At 35.8% G+C, this 13277-nt stretch overlaps 1 protein-coding gene across 4 annotated transcripts in view; it reads right to left on the bottom strand.

Annotated features, from left to right (window-relative positions):
- REV3L (REV3 like, DNA directed polymerase zeta catalytic subunit) overlaps positions 1 to 13277 on the bottom strand; it is a 181507-nt gene that overhangs the window by 151055 nt on the left and 17175 nt on the right. The gene's annotated exons all lie outside the window — the stretch shown is intronic.

Raw genomic sequence — 13277 nt, 5'->3', positions numbered from 1 at the left:
TTAATTTGAAAACTAGTTAATTTTCAACCATTTCAAAGCATATTGCTTTTGTTTTAATATAGTACGAGAGAAGAAAAATCTGTTTTGCTACAATTACAGAAAACACTTGATCGTTTGCAAAAGATTGTTATGTGGGTGGCTGCAACACTTGGCCTTTGACCTCTTGCCAAATACCATACCACATGTGTTCTGAATCACCAGTAAACCCAGATGCCCTCATGTGAGGTACTCCAAATCCAACCAGAAATTAATTAAGAGACAAAACAATCCTATGGTTTTCATGAATGAAGCCAAGACCTTCTTAAAAATGGGGGAGAGGAGGAAAGAGCTTTAAATGGCTAATGTCAGGACTGTAGGAAAATAATTTAACTTTTTTTTTTTTAAGATCTTATTTATTTATTCATGAGAGACACAGAGACATAGGCATAGGGAGAAGCAGGCTCCCCAGAGGGAACCCAAAGTGGGACTCCATCCCAGAACTCTGGGATCACATCCTGAGCTGAAGGCAGACAGATGTTCAACCGCTGAGCCACCCAGGCATCCCTTTAACTTCTAAATATTCATTCTGGTCAAAGTCTAAGACCTGATAAAGAAGGTCTTGACACTGCAAAAAGAAATCAAACTTTTGATATTAAAAAATACTTGTAACCACCTAATACCACAGGTTGGCCAACTTTTTCTCTAACAGGACAAATAGTACATTTTTAGGCTTTATGGGCCATAGAGTCTCTGCTGCAAATATCTATACCTTCTAAAGCACAAAAACAGCTACAGGTAGTATGGAAATAAATGGAAGGGGCTGTGATCCAATAAAACTTTACTTACAAAAACAGGTGGTGGGCAGCCCCAGTGGTGCAGCGGTTTAGCGCCGCCTGCTGCCCAGGGCGTGATCCTGGAGACCCTGGATCAAGTCCCATGTCAGGCTCCCTGCATGAAGCCTGCTTCTCCCTCTGCCTGTGTCTCTGCCTCTCTCTCTCTCTCTCTCTCTCTCTCTCTATCTCTATGAATAAATAAATAAAATCTTTAAAAAAAAAAAAAAACAGGTGGTGGGGCTGGATTTGGTTCTATGGGCTGTATGAGAGTATAAGCTCCTTTGTATTATTCTTGTTTTTGGCAGTGTCTGGTACATAATATGTGCTCTGAAAATGTTCACAGATGAACCATATTATTTAATCAAAAAACATAAGCGAAATGTCTGAGCTATCTTGGTACAAACATTATGTTTACTCAATATTATTTGAGACTAACTTCCTAGTTATTTTGCGTGAGAAATACTTATTTCTAAAACTTTTTTTCATTTAAAACACATTAATTGTAATATTAATCATGGTCATGTCACTATTGAACTTTGCTTACCAAAGATTAATACTAATTTTCTGGCTCCTTGGGGCCATTTACATAAATAGGTAATCTGATTACACAGTATAAGGACTAGAGCTGAAAGGTCATGTTGAGTTAAAGCCAGAGTTAATACCATGGCAAGTGAGAGTCAAAAGCAGGTGGAAAGAACCCTGCAGAGAAGACTGGTGTGCAGAGAAGAGAATGGAAGAGAAGACAGACCTGTTTGTACCATGCAGTGAAGATCTAAGAGATTTCTCTATTATAATAATAAATCTCCTTTTTATTAGAGCTTCTTTGAAAGGGCTTCTGTTCTTTGCAGTTAAACAATTCCTGACTAGAAAATAGATTATGAAACATTTTGGAGAGGAGTTAGTATTTGAGCTGAAATTTTTTTTAAAAAAATGAACAGACAGGGAGATTCCAGTCTACATGGAGTAATAAGGAACAGATTTACCCTCCTGCCTGAAACAAAAACAACAAACCCCAAGTTTTCAGACATTAGACAATGGCTGGTAAGAAGAGTAATCCCTGACAGAGGGGAAACAAAGTGAGCCCTCTTCTAATAGCTACCTGCTTAGAGGGAGCCTCCAGGGAGCAGAGGTAGAAGGAAGCCGAGTGGAGACCAGTAACCTGAGGAAGCATGCGTCCAAGTTTGCTGGAACATGCGTGGTCAAGTACTAGAGAGGAGACAGTTGCAGAGAGAGAGTAGAGTAGATCCGGGGAGGGCTCCCTGAAGACTTACTGAGTAGTATCAGCGCATGCTTGTGAGGAACCTACTCAAAGCAGCAAAAGAACTAAAAGGAGCAGAAGGAACAATTTCAGGCGGTCAGACAGTGGCAGGAATAATGTATTTCATCCAGAAAGGAAAAAGTCTCATCCTTCACAGGACATCAGGCAGGATAATCACAAGGTCATTGCCTCAGTAATGGAGCAAAATTAGCCCTATATAAAGTCTGCTCTGTTTCACCTGAACAAGCATAAAAATAGCATTGAAAGTGTCAAACGATTTCCAAGTAACAGCGTCCTGGAATAAAACTCAAGAATATTTCTAGAAATACAAAATAACCCAAACATAAGGTTAAATTCATAATGTCTGACATCTAATAAAAAATTATCAGGCATGGAAATAGAATAATATGGCCCATAATGAGAAGAAAAAGCAGCAATAGAAACAAGCCAAGAACTGGTAAGTACTGGGATCAGCAAAGATACCAAGATAACTCTTTTGACTATAAATCCGTACGCTGAAGGAAGTGGAGGAATGCTTGGACACGTTAAGCAGAGATGCGGACAATATAAAAAGAATGTGAATCAAAATTTACATCTTACCAGAGATGAAAAATGTTTGAGATGAAGTACAATGGATGGAATTAATAGCACATTAGAAATGCCAGAATTAAAGATTAAAAACTTAAAAGCAGCAATAGAAATTACCCCAAATGAGGCACAAAATAAGCCTGAAAAAAAAAAAGATCAAAACATTAGTAACCTATGCAACAACTTGAAACAGACTCATGTGTAATAGGAGTCCTCAAGATGGGAGGATAAGTGCTATATAAAATTACAAAAAAAAAAAAAAAAAGAGGAAAGTATGGGCTTAAAGTAGTGCATAAGAGCAAGCTGTAACAGATTATAGAGAAGAGGAAAGAAATGATAAAAGCCGTACATCTGGCTACAAATCTGACAATGGCAGACAAGTAACCTAGGTAGAAGCTGCTGACTCTAAGAAAGGACCAGGATTAGTATGCAATGGTAAGAAAAGAAGAGAGAAGTGAGAATATTTCAAAGAAATAACAGGAATTCATTATTAACTATATACTGGAAAGGAGAATGTTAGAGGTTGAAGTTTTGAAAAGGATGAGACTAAGTTTGAATCCCAGCTTCTCTATTTACTATTTGAACTTGGATAGGTTATTTAATCTCTCTCTGCCTTCATTTCCTCACTAGTAAACTGAAGATAATAGCAGTACCTAAGTAACAAGGCTGTTTTGATAATTAAAGGAGTTAAAACATGTAAAGTACTTTGGCATGTATTAAGTCCTTAATAAATACTGGCTACAGCAGTTCTCAAATCTTTTGGTCTCAGGACTGCTTTTCACTCTTAAAAGTTATGGTGGACCCTGAAGAATTTTACCTGGGTAATATCTGTTAATAATTACCATATTTAATTTCTTTAAACCTGAGAAATATATAAAATATTAACATTTTCATTCATTAAAAACAATAAAACTATTACATGTTAACATGAATAGCATTTCATTTTATTTTTCAGAAGAAAAAAATTGGTGTGAAGAGAGAAACTGTTTTACATTTTTGTAAATCTCTCTAATGTCTGGCTTACTAAGAGAAAGCTGGGTTCTCGTATCTGCCTCTGCTCAATCTGTTGCTCATGTTGTTTTGGCTGGGAAAGACAACCAACCAATCTGTGTTATGTAGAAGTTAATACACCCAAAAAAGCTAAGATAGCATCTCCTGGGTAAAATGACTAAGTTTAAAAAAGGAGACAGCATAGTATTGGTTCTGTAACTCTTGAGAGTACTCAAGAGCAAAGTAAGAGATTACCTAAAAACTATTCTAGTCAGCTCACAAGAGTAAGCGCCCAAGAAACTATTAAATTTATCCCACATGGGTTTTAAGGAGCACTGTAGAAAGGATGGAACCATAAAGAATTATCACGTAAGATAACAGAGATTCATAGTTCTACATGAATAGTAAGGAAATGCCTGGGCCTAAGCTGAGAGTTGGGAAAGTTCTAAGTCTAAGAAGCCAGATGTCCAAAGAACACAAAGGGAAAGAGAGTAAGGCCAAGTAATGGAATCTGGGGCAGGTGGGGAGTCTAAGGGGGTGCTGGTGCTCAGCAGAAGGAAAACAACTCTTTTTTTATGGCAAAAGATTTAAACATATTTTATCAGAGAAGATATGTGAGTGGCAAATAAGCACATGAAAAGATGTGCAGTATCCTTAGTCCTTAGAAATGAAAATTAAAACAGTAAGGTAGGATTTCATTCCCACTAGAAAGGATACAATTTAAAAAAGACTAAACCAGAACCAAATGTTAAGAATATGGAGAAATTGGACCTCTCATACACTGTTGGAGGTAATGCAGAATGAAATGCTACTTTGGAAAAGAGTTTGGTGGTTTCTCATGAAGTAAACTATATGACCCGCCATCTCATCCCTAAGTATCTGTAAGAGAAATGAAAAAATACATTCACACAAAGACTTGTAACATGACTGCTCACAGCAGCTTTATTTGTAACAGTTCAAACCAGAAACAATCTAAATGTCCAGATCCTTGTGAATAGTATATCCATATAATGGGATTGCTATATCCTTAGCAATATAAAGGAACATACTACTCATACATGCAAGAATATGGAGGAGGGTACAAATGACTACATATTCTGATTCCATTTACATGAAATTCTGGAAAAGGCAAAACTATAGTAATTATAATGTATATTGTAATTAGATGTAGTAATTATAGCGACAAGGCGGATGTGGTTGCTGGAGGTAGGAGGGAGGGAGATTTGATTGAAAGGGACACAAGGAAACTTTTTAGGGTAATAGAAATGTTCTATATATCATGATTGTGGTGATGGTAGTTACAGGATTGCTACCTTTGCCAAAACTCGTCTATTTATATACTTAAGATTGGTCAATTTTGTTTCATGTAAGTCATACCTCAATAAAATTAAGGAAAAAGAACCGAAGAATGAACAAATCTTCATCTTATCAGTCACTCACCAGGATTTCTCAAAGCTTCACAGAAAATGGCAGTAGGTAGGAAGTATGGATATGGAAATCATTGACAAGAAAGAACAGGGAGTTGATAGGAATGATGCAGTCAAAAGAAGAATATGCCATTTTTATTAGATTTCAATCATTCCAAAAATGAGATTTGCTTCTAAAATAGATCTTTATCAGTCCAAAATATGTTTCATTGTAATAGTATTTCTTTCATTATGTTCTAAGACTATCTAAAAGAGAAGCATTCCAGACCTTTTCTGTCAGAAACTCTAGGTGCAAAGTCCCCAAATTTCCCTTTTAAATTGCTCCCAAAGAAATTATTTTGTGTAGTGCATGGCTCAGTCGGTAGAACATGTGACTTGACTCAGGATTGTGAATTCGAGCCCCACGTTGGGTGTAGAGATTACTTAAAAATCTTTAGGGCGCACCTGGATGGCATATTTGGTTAAGTGACTGACTCTTAGTTTCAGCTCAGATCCTAATCTCAGGGTTGTGAGACTGAACCCTGCATGGGGCTCTGTGCTGGGCCTGGAGTCTGCTTAGAATTCTCTCTCTCCCTGTCTGCTTTCCCTCTTAAAAAAAAATTATTTTGCAAACTGAATCACAGAGAATCACTGTACTAGAAGGAATATACACATATGCACGTGCTTGTGTGTATACACACACACGAGGTTTGCAACTGCTCCAAGTGAATAGTATTAAATAGCATATGTGATTTCCTTATGAAAACACAGAATCATCATTACTTCATGGAGATGTAAGCAGCTCAAATGAGATCATCTGCAAAAATCACTTAGGATACTGCCAAGGTACTCAATGTATTGCTTGCCAATCATCCTGGACTTGAGTAGGGAGACAATTCTAAGTAAAGAAAAAAAAAAAAAGATCCTTTAACCATATCAAGTATGAAGCTCCATGATTCTATATTGCTTGTTTCACCACTATCTATCTACCTGTTAGTAGTAGGTGATAGCCACTTCAATTTTAATTACTATTTGTAATATCATATTTTCTTTAAATATGTGATTTTTAGAAAGCAATATGCTAAGTTTTCCACTTTATAAATTCTGCTGACTTGTTAAAGGATTTCCTATGTGCTTTCTCTGTACATTTGACTTAATTTCAAACATCTTTAAAATCAAGTCAAAAGAAGACACAGTGAAGCAAAACAACATTAAGAACTATAGAGAACAAAGCTAGGTGAATAGCCAAGGTCTTTACCTTTAAGAGGTGGTTTGTGTATCTGTGAGACAATATACATAAAACTTACCATTTTAACTTTCTGAGTGTATATAATTCAGTCATATTAATAAGCACATTCACATTGTTGTATAACCATTATAAGCGCATTCACACTATTGTATAACTATTATCACTATCCATTTCTAGAATATTTTCATCACCCCAAACTGAAACTCTGCACCCACTTAATAATAAATCCCCATATCCCCTTTCCCCAGCCCCTAGTAATCACTAATTTACTTTCTTTCTCTATGAATTTAACTATTCCAGATACCTCATACAAGTGGAGTCATACAAGATTGTCCTTCTGTCATAAGTTTTTTCCTACTAATTTTTACTGCATATCTAGGCACCAACCAAGCACTGAGGACACAAAGACTGGCAAACATACTCACCTGTCCTCACAAAACTCACACTCTAATAGGGAAGTCAGATAAGTCAAAAACAACTACTTGCATGTCAGTGTGATAACAGCTTTAAGAGAGGCACAAAATACAATGGTGGCACAAAGGATTAATTAACTTTGAGGAAAGTCAGGAGCGTTTCACAACGGAGGTGATGTCTCAGGACATTTCAAAATAGGAAGAATTCACTGAATGGACATTGTCATTTAATCCAGAGGAGTGGCATTCATTCATTCATCAAACCTTTAATGAGGAGCAACACTATCACCAGTGCTCCATACCTACAACAGCCAGGTTCTTGGCTTTCCTTAAGCTTTAAGTAAATACAGAACCATGAGATATACCTCTGAGGAAGAGCAAGCAGTTCAGACTAACGAGCAAAGTGCCTGGGGAAGAAATGAGGCTGGGAAGGCATTCAGGTATCAGATCATAGAAAAGTCATCTAGTGTTTTATTCTATACTGTAGGCCAGTTTCAGAACTTAAAGGTGGCATCTGCCAGAAGTACATATTCCTAGACAACCACAGAGGTTTTTGTTTCACGTCTGGGATAGACCTCAGGAATCTGAATATCCCCAGGTGATTCTAATACAGTCATATCCATGGACTACTTTTTGGGAATACCTCTGTAAAATACAGAAAGCTAATGATGGCTTCAAAAGAGAATAATATGGGATCCCTGGGTGGCGCAGCGGTTTGGCGCCTGCCTTTGGCCCAGGGCGCGATCCTGGAGACCCGGGATCAAATCCCACATCGGGCTCCCGGTGCATGGAGCCTGCTTCTCCCTCTGCCTATGTCTCTGTCTGTCTCTCTCTCTCTCTGTGACTATCATAAATAAATTAAAAAAAAAAAGAATAATATGAATAGGTCGTATGTTTTGGTTTATTAATTTCCCCCTTATTTATAAAGTAATATATGCTTTTGTAAGATATGAAAAAGCACAGAAAGAAAAAGATTACTCAAATCTACCATATTCATATTGTTTTATTATTTCTCTGTTTATATTATATACACTTTTAAACAGAAGGATCATATTATACGGACCATTTTGAAGCCTATTTTCTTCACTTAGCCACACAAGGGAACATTTCCCCTTTATATTCTTTCTTAGATTTTTGAGGACTATACGGCAGACCATATGTAACATATAGATGGAACTACTCTTCATTTTTTAACACTTAGGTTATTTGCAGTTTTTCACCTACTTTCTCCTGTACCACTGTCAATATGTCCTCATTTGGACAAAATCTGGGTTTTAGAAAGATCACTCCAGTGACTTTATACGGGCTGAATTTGAAAAGAAGTGAATTCAGAGACAAGCTGAAAGACTATTATGATGGGCCACGCTAATATAATGAGACCTCAATTAAAGTATTAACAATGGAAATGGACAGAGAATGGATTTGAAAGTCTACAATCTACATGTAAAGATTTGTCATCTGTGTAAGACTATATACAAAAAAATAATTCCTTTTCTTCAATAAATATTTACCAAAGCACTGCAATGTATCAAAGAGTAATTACTGAGATAAAACATATCAGGATAAAAAGAACACTATGCATATATACTTCTCTGTGTGTTCATGTACGTGTAGGATCAGGGTTCCAATTGCATTTAAGGAATTCAGAGTCTTCCTTTTTATCAGAGGAAAAACAATTCCCTGTTCTGATTCTACAACTGCAGAAGTAGAGCCAGAAAGTGTCATAGTTGTCAACAAAAGCTTGACCCTCTGTTCTCAAGTTACATGCTGGGGCTGTGGTGGGAATTTAACACACTAAACAAGAAACTGCCCATGATCAGGTTTACTTCAATTTTTTAAAAGAATATTGAAGCATATACTGGGGTTTTCTGCCAAAAAAGCAAATGTTTCATGCATTTGGCTCCTTGTCCTTTTATGTGGCTAGTGTCCAATATCAACTTGGAGATGTCCCCATTTCAAAATCTGCCAGCTACTGAAACATGGGTCAAACAAAACATTTTTCCTTTCTGTGAAAAAGTATAACGTATCATGACAAGGAATCTTACTAGGTAAAGCGGAGCTCACATAAAAAATGCTTACAATGAACCAGTTCCCCCTACTATCTTTTTTTATACTAATACCATTAAGCTTCAGATTTCAAAAAGAAGGGCTTTTTTTATAATTAAATATTAGGTTCTTGAATCACACATATCACTAAGATTCTTTAGTAAATCTGACAATCCTCAATTAGTGTAAATGAAAAAAATTAGAAGTATATCTTACTTTCCTTTTGAGATAACATTCCTTTATTCATCTATCATATTTTTTCAAAACTAGAGAGATCTCATTTATCACTTCTGATCACTTGAAACATATGTATATATTCAAAAAACTTTCCCACACTTTCAAAGTTTCATTTATATTGGTTGGTTTATTAGTTTTTAGTGATCTCAAAGCTTACATGCATTAAAAAAAAAAACCTCCTTTAAAATAAAGGCATCTCATCTATACTTCCAAAACACCTTCTCAATTAATAGACCACAAAAACCCAAAATACTAAAATTGATTACTTACTTGTACTTTACTTTATGTCTAGTTAATTTTACATAGTCCTAGGAGACTAAACATATCTGGGTCTAGCCACTTGATAATACGTAGTATTAATTTTTAATTCCAAATTAAATATATTCTACTATAATAACTGAAGGAATAATTCAGAATGAAAACCAGTAAATTTCAAGTGATTAACACAGAAAAATAAGACATAAAATTAAAACATACTTTAGTTGCCAAGTCACTGAAATTATTACATTATATTCTATCTTCACAACAGTAGCCATAATCTTGGGCCATATCTCATCATCCTTAAATCTAGTCAGACTGCTTTTTAGTTGGTACAAAATATATTAACATATTTTACTAATAATCAAAGATCTCAAGACATGCCCAAAAAAGTACATGCCTTTATATGATAGCTTCGCCTTCTAAAATAGCAATACTTCGAGCAGCCCAGGTGGCTCAGCGGTTTAACGCCGCCTTCAGTCCAGGTCAAGATCCTGGAGACCCGGGATCGAATCCCACATCAGGCTCCCTACATGAAGCCTCCTTCTCCCTCTGCCTGTGTCTCTGCCTCTCTCTCTCTCTCCCCCTCTCTCTCTCTGTGTCTCTCATGAATGAATGAATGAATGAATGAATAAATAAATAAATAAATAAATAAATAAAATCTTAAAAAAAAATAGCAATACTTCAGGAATAGCAACAATGATTATCATCAAGGAAATCTCCCTAAAAGATAATCTCATATCAGAAAAAAAAGATAAAAAAATTGGGGGGGAAATAAGAAAAAACTTATAACGAATCATATAAAAGCTATGAGACAGCATCTTATAGTCTAACATCCATTTAACTAAAATCACATAGAGAAGAGAGGACAATTCATTTTTTTTTTTTTTTTTAAGATATTTATTTATTTATTTATTTGAGAGAGAGAAAGCATGAGCTATGGGAGGGGCAGAGGGAGAAGCAGGCTCCCTGCTCCTTTTTTTTTTTTTTTTTTTTTTTTTAAATTTTTATTTATTTATGATAGTCACAGAGAGAGAGAGAGAGGCAGAGATACAGGCAGAGGGAGAAGCAGGCTCCATGCACCGGGAGCCTGACGTGGGATTCGATCCCGGGTCTCCAGGATCGCGCCCTGGGCCAAAGGCAGGCGCCAAACCGCTGCGCCACCCAGGGATCCCCGAGAGGACAATTCAAAAGCAATAACATGAAGAGATAATGGCTGAGAGTTTTCCTCATTAAATAAAAGATACCAAACCAAAGAACCAAACAGTTCAGAGAAAAGCAAAAAGACAAAAAGAAAGAAAGAAAGAAAGAAAGAAAGAAAGAAAGAAAGAAAGAAAGAAAGAAAGAAAGAAAGAAAGAAAGAAAGAAAGAAAGAAAGAAAGAAAGAAAGAAAGAAAGAAAGAAAAGGCAAAAAGACATCATGTTCAAAAGCAAAGGCAAACTGGGGTGCCTGGGTGCCTCTGCCTCCAGCTCAGGTCATGATCCCAGAGTCCTAAGATCAAGCCCCACAATCAGGCTCCCTGCTCAGTGGGGAGCCTGTTTTTCCTTCTCCTCTGCCATCTCATTCTCTAATAAATAATAAAATCTTAAAAAAAAAAAAAAAAAAAGGTAAAGGCAAACCATATCCAAAGACAAAGAAAAAAGAGGGGGAAAATAAAAAGATACTTTATATACACAGAGAATCAAAGGTAAGAATTACAGCAAAACTACAACGAGCCAGACAACAGAGTGGTATCTTTCAAAAGAAAAAAAAAAGGCAATCTACAATTCTATACTCAGCAAAAAAAAATATTTCATAAAAAGGAAAGATAAAATTTTTCAGAAAAACAAAAACTGAGACAGGGCACCAGTTTTGTCCTACAATAAAATAAATGTTAAAGGAAGTTCTTCACACAGATGGAGTATGATACCAGACAGAAACTTGGATCCACACAAAGAAATCAATACCACTAAGTGTGACATAAATGAAAGTAAATACAAAAAGAAAAAAAAAACAAAAACAAAAAACAAAAAAGAAAGTAAATACAAAACTTCATTTATTTGTAATTGCCCTTAAAAGATATCTAAAGTAAAAATAGTACCAACATATTGTATGTTGATAGCATATATAAAAGTAAAATGTATAACAAAAGCACAAAAGATAATCAGGAAGAATTGGGAGTCCTTATAAGTACATATGAAACAATGTACAATTCTATGTGATAGAAGTCTTTGGTTACCATTTACAAATGTATATTTCAAACTGCCATTAGGGGTTTGAATTACTGGGGTAATTCAATTACCCCATTAAGGGCTGCCATTAAATTAATTTCAAAAGGTATAAATAAATAAGCAAATATGGAGAAAAAGGAAATATAAAATATCCAAATAGTCCAAAAGAGGAAAAACGAATCAAAGAACAGAGACAATAGGGGATCCCTGGGTGGTGCAGCGGTTTGGCGCCTGCCTTTGGCCCAGGGTGCGATCCTGGAGGCCCGGGATCGAATACCACATCGGGCTCCCGGTGCATGGAGCCTGCTTCTCCCTCTGCCTGTGTCTCTGCCTCTCTCTCTCTCTATCATAAACAAACAAAAAGAACATAGACAATAGAAAACAGCTAGCTCAGTGATAAATTTTTAGTCCAATCATATTACCAATTGCATTAAATGTAAACAATCTTAACACACCAATGAAAGATAAAGATTATTAAATGATTAACTCCAACGATATGCTTTCTACAAAAGAAATCCATATAAAAACATAAATGAGTTGAAAAGAACAAAAAAAGATATTTTGGGAGACAATTCTCCATGGGTCTCTGTTGTGGTAGCAGTTTTTGAACCTCCTTCTAAGTACTTTAACCTGAAACCATCTCCCATTTGCAGTTCCTCCTTATTAACAGTGAATAATATGGAGATCCAGGAATCTCATGTCTACTGCTAGGATCTATGAAATTTCTGACAAATTAACTCGTTAGCTTGCAAGAAGGTAAAATTTCAGGCCTTTCAAATTCTTGACGTATTCTGGGGCACCTAGGTGGCTCAGTGGTTGAGCATCTGCCTTTGGCTCAGCTTGTGATCCTGGGACTGAGTTCTACATCGGGCTCCCTGCAGGGAGCCTGCTTCTCCCTCTGCCTGTGTCTCTGCCTCTCTGTCTCTCTCATGAATAAATAAAATCTTAAAAATAAAATCTTGATATATCCTGTTAACATTAATCAAAAAAAAAAAAAAGCTGGAAAAAAAAAGCTGGAATGGCTATACTAACAACAGACAAGGAAGATTTCAGAATAAGGAATATTACAGGGATAAAGAGGCCACCTCACCACCAAGAAGACATAATAATTCTAAATATATAAGGCCCTAACAAAGCTTCAAAATACATGAAGCAAAAACTGACAGAACTAAAACAGAAACAGACAAATCCACAAGGTGGAGAATTCAACACATCTCTCTCAATCTTTGCTAAAACAAGCAGATGATAAACATATGGGAAAATTCAACTTTACTATGAGAGAAAACATACAAACTCATAATGAGATATTTATACCTGTAAGAAGTAATTTAGAACTTAAGAAGTCTGACAATTCTAAATGTTGGTGACAATGTAGAACATCAGAACTCTCACACTCTGCTGGTGGGAATACAGTTTGGTAGAACCTCTTTAGAAAATAATTTGGCATTACTTAGTAAAGGAGAGGTATGCACACTCTACCCTCAGCAATTCTACCCCTAGTATAAACTTATAAATTTTTACAGACATGCACAACAGTTTTCATAACAGCATTGTTTGTAATTGGGGATAAAGAACAGGAAACAACTCAAATGTCCAAAGACAGGAGAATAAAAAATAAAATTATGGTATTTCATACAATGGAATACTATATAACAGTGAAAATGAATGAACTACAGCTATATAATTCCACATGGATGATGTCCAAAAAACATAATGTTGGGAGGGAAAAAAAAAATCAGAGAAGAACAAGCATAAGTTCCAAAAAGATAAAACTAAACAATATAATGTTTAGGGATATATATACACATG

Source organism: Vulpes lagopus, chromosome 1, assembly GCF_018345385.1.
Source record: "Vulpes lagopus strain Blue_001 chromosome 1, ASM1834538v1, whole genome shotgun sequence".
NCBI lineage: Eukaryota > Metazoa > Chordata > Mammalia > Carnivora > Canidae > Vulpes > Vulpes lagopus.
The sequence above is the reverse complement of the archived record's forward strand: the minus strand, read 5'-3'. Positions and strand labels throughout refer to the sequence as shown.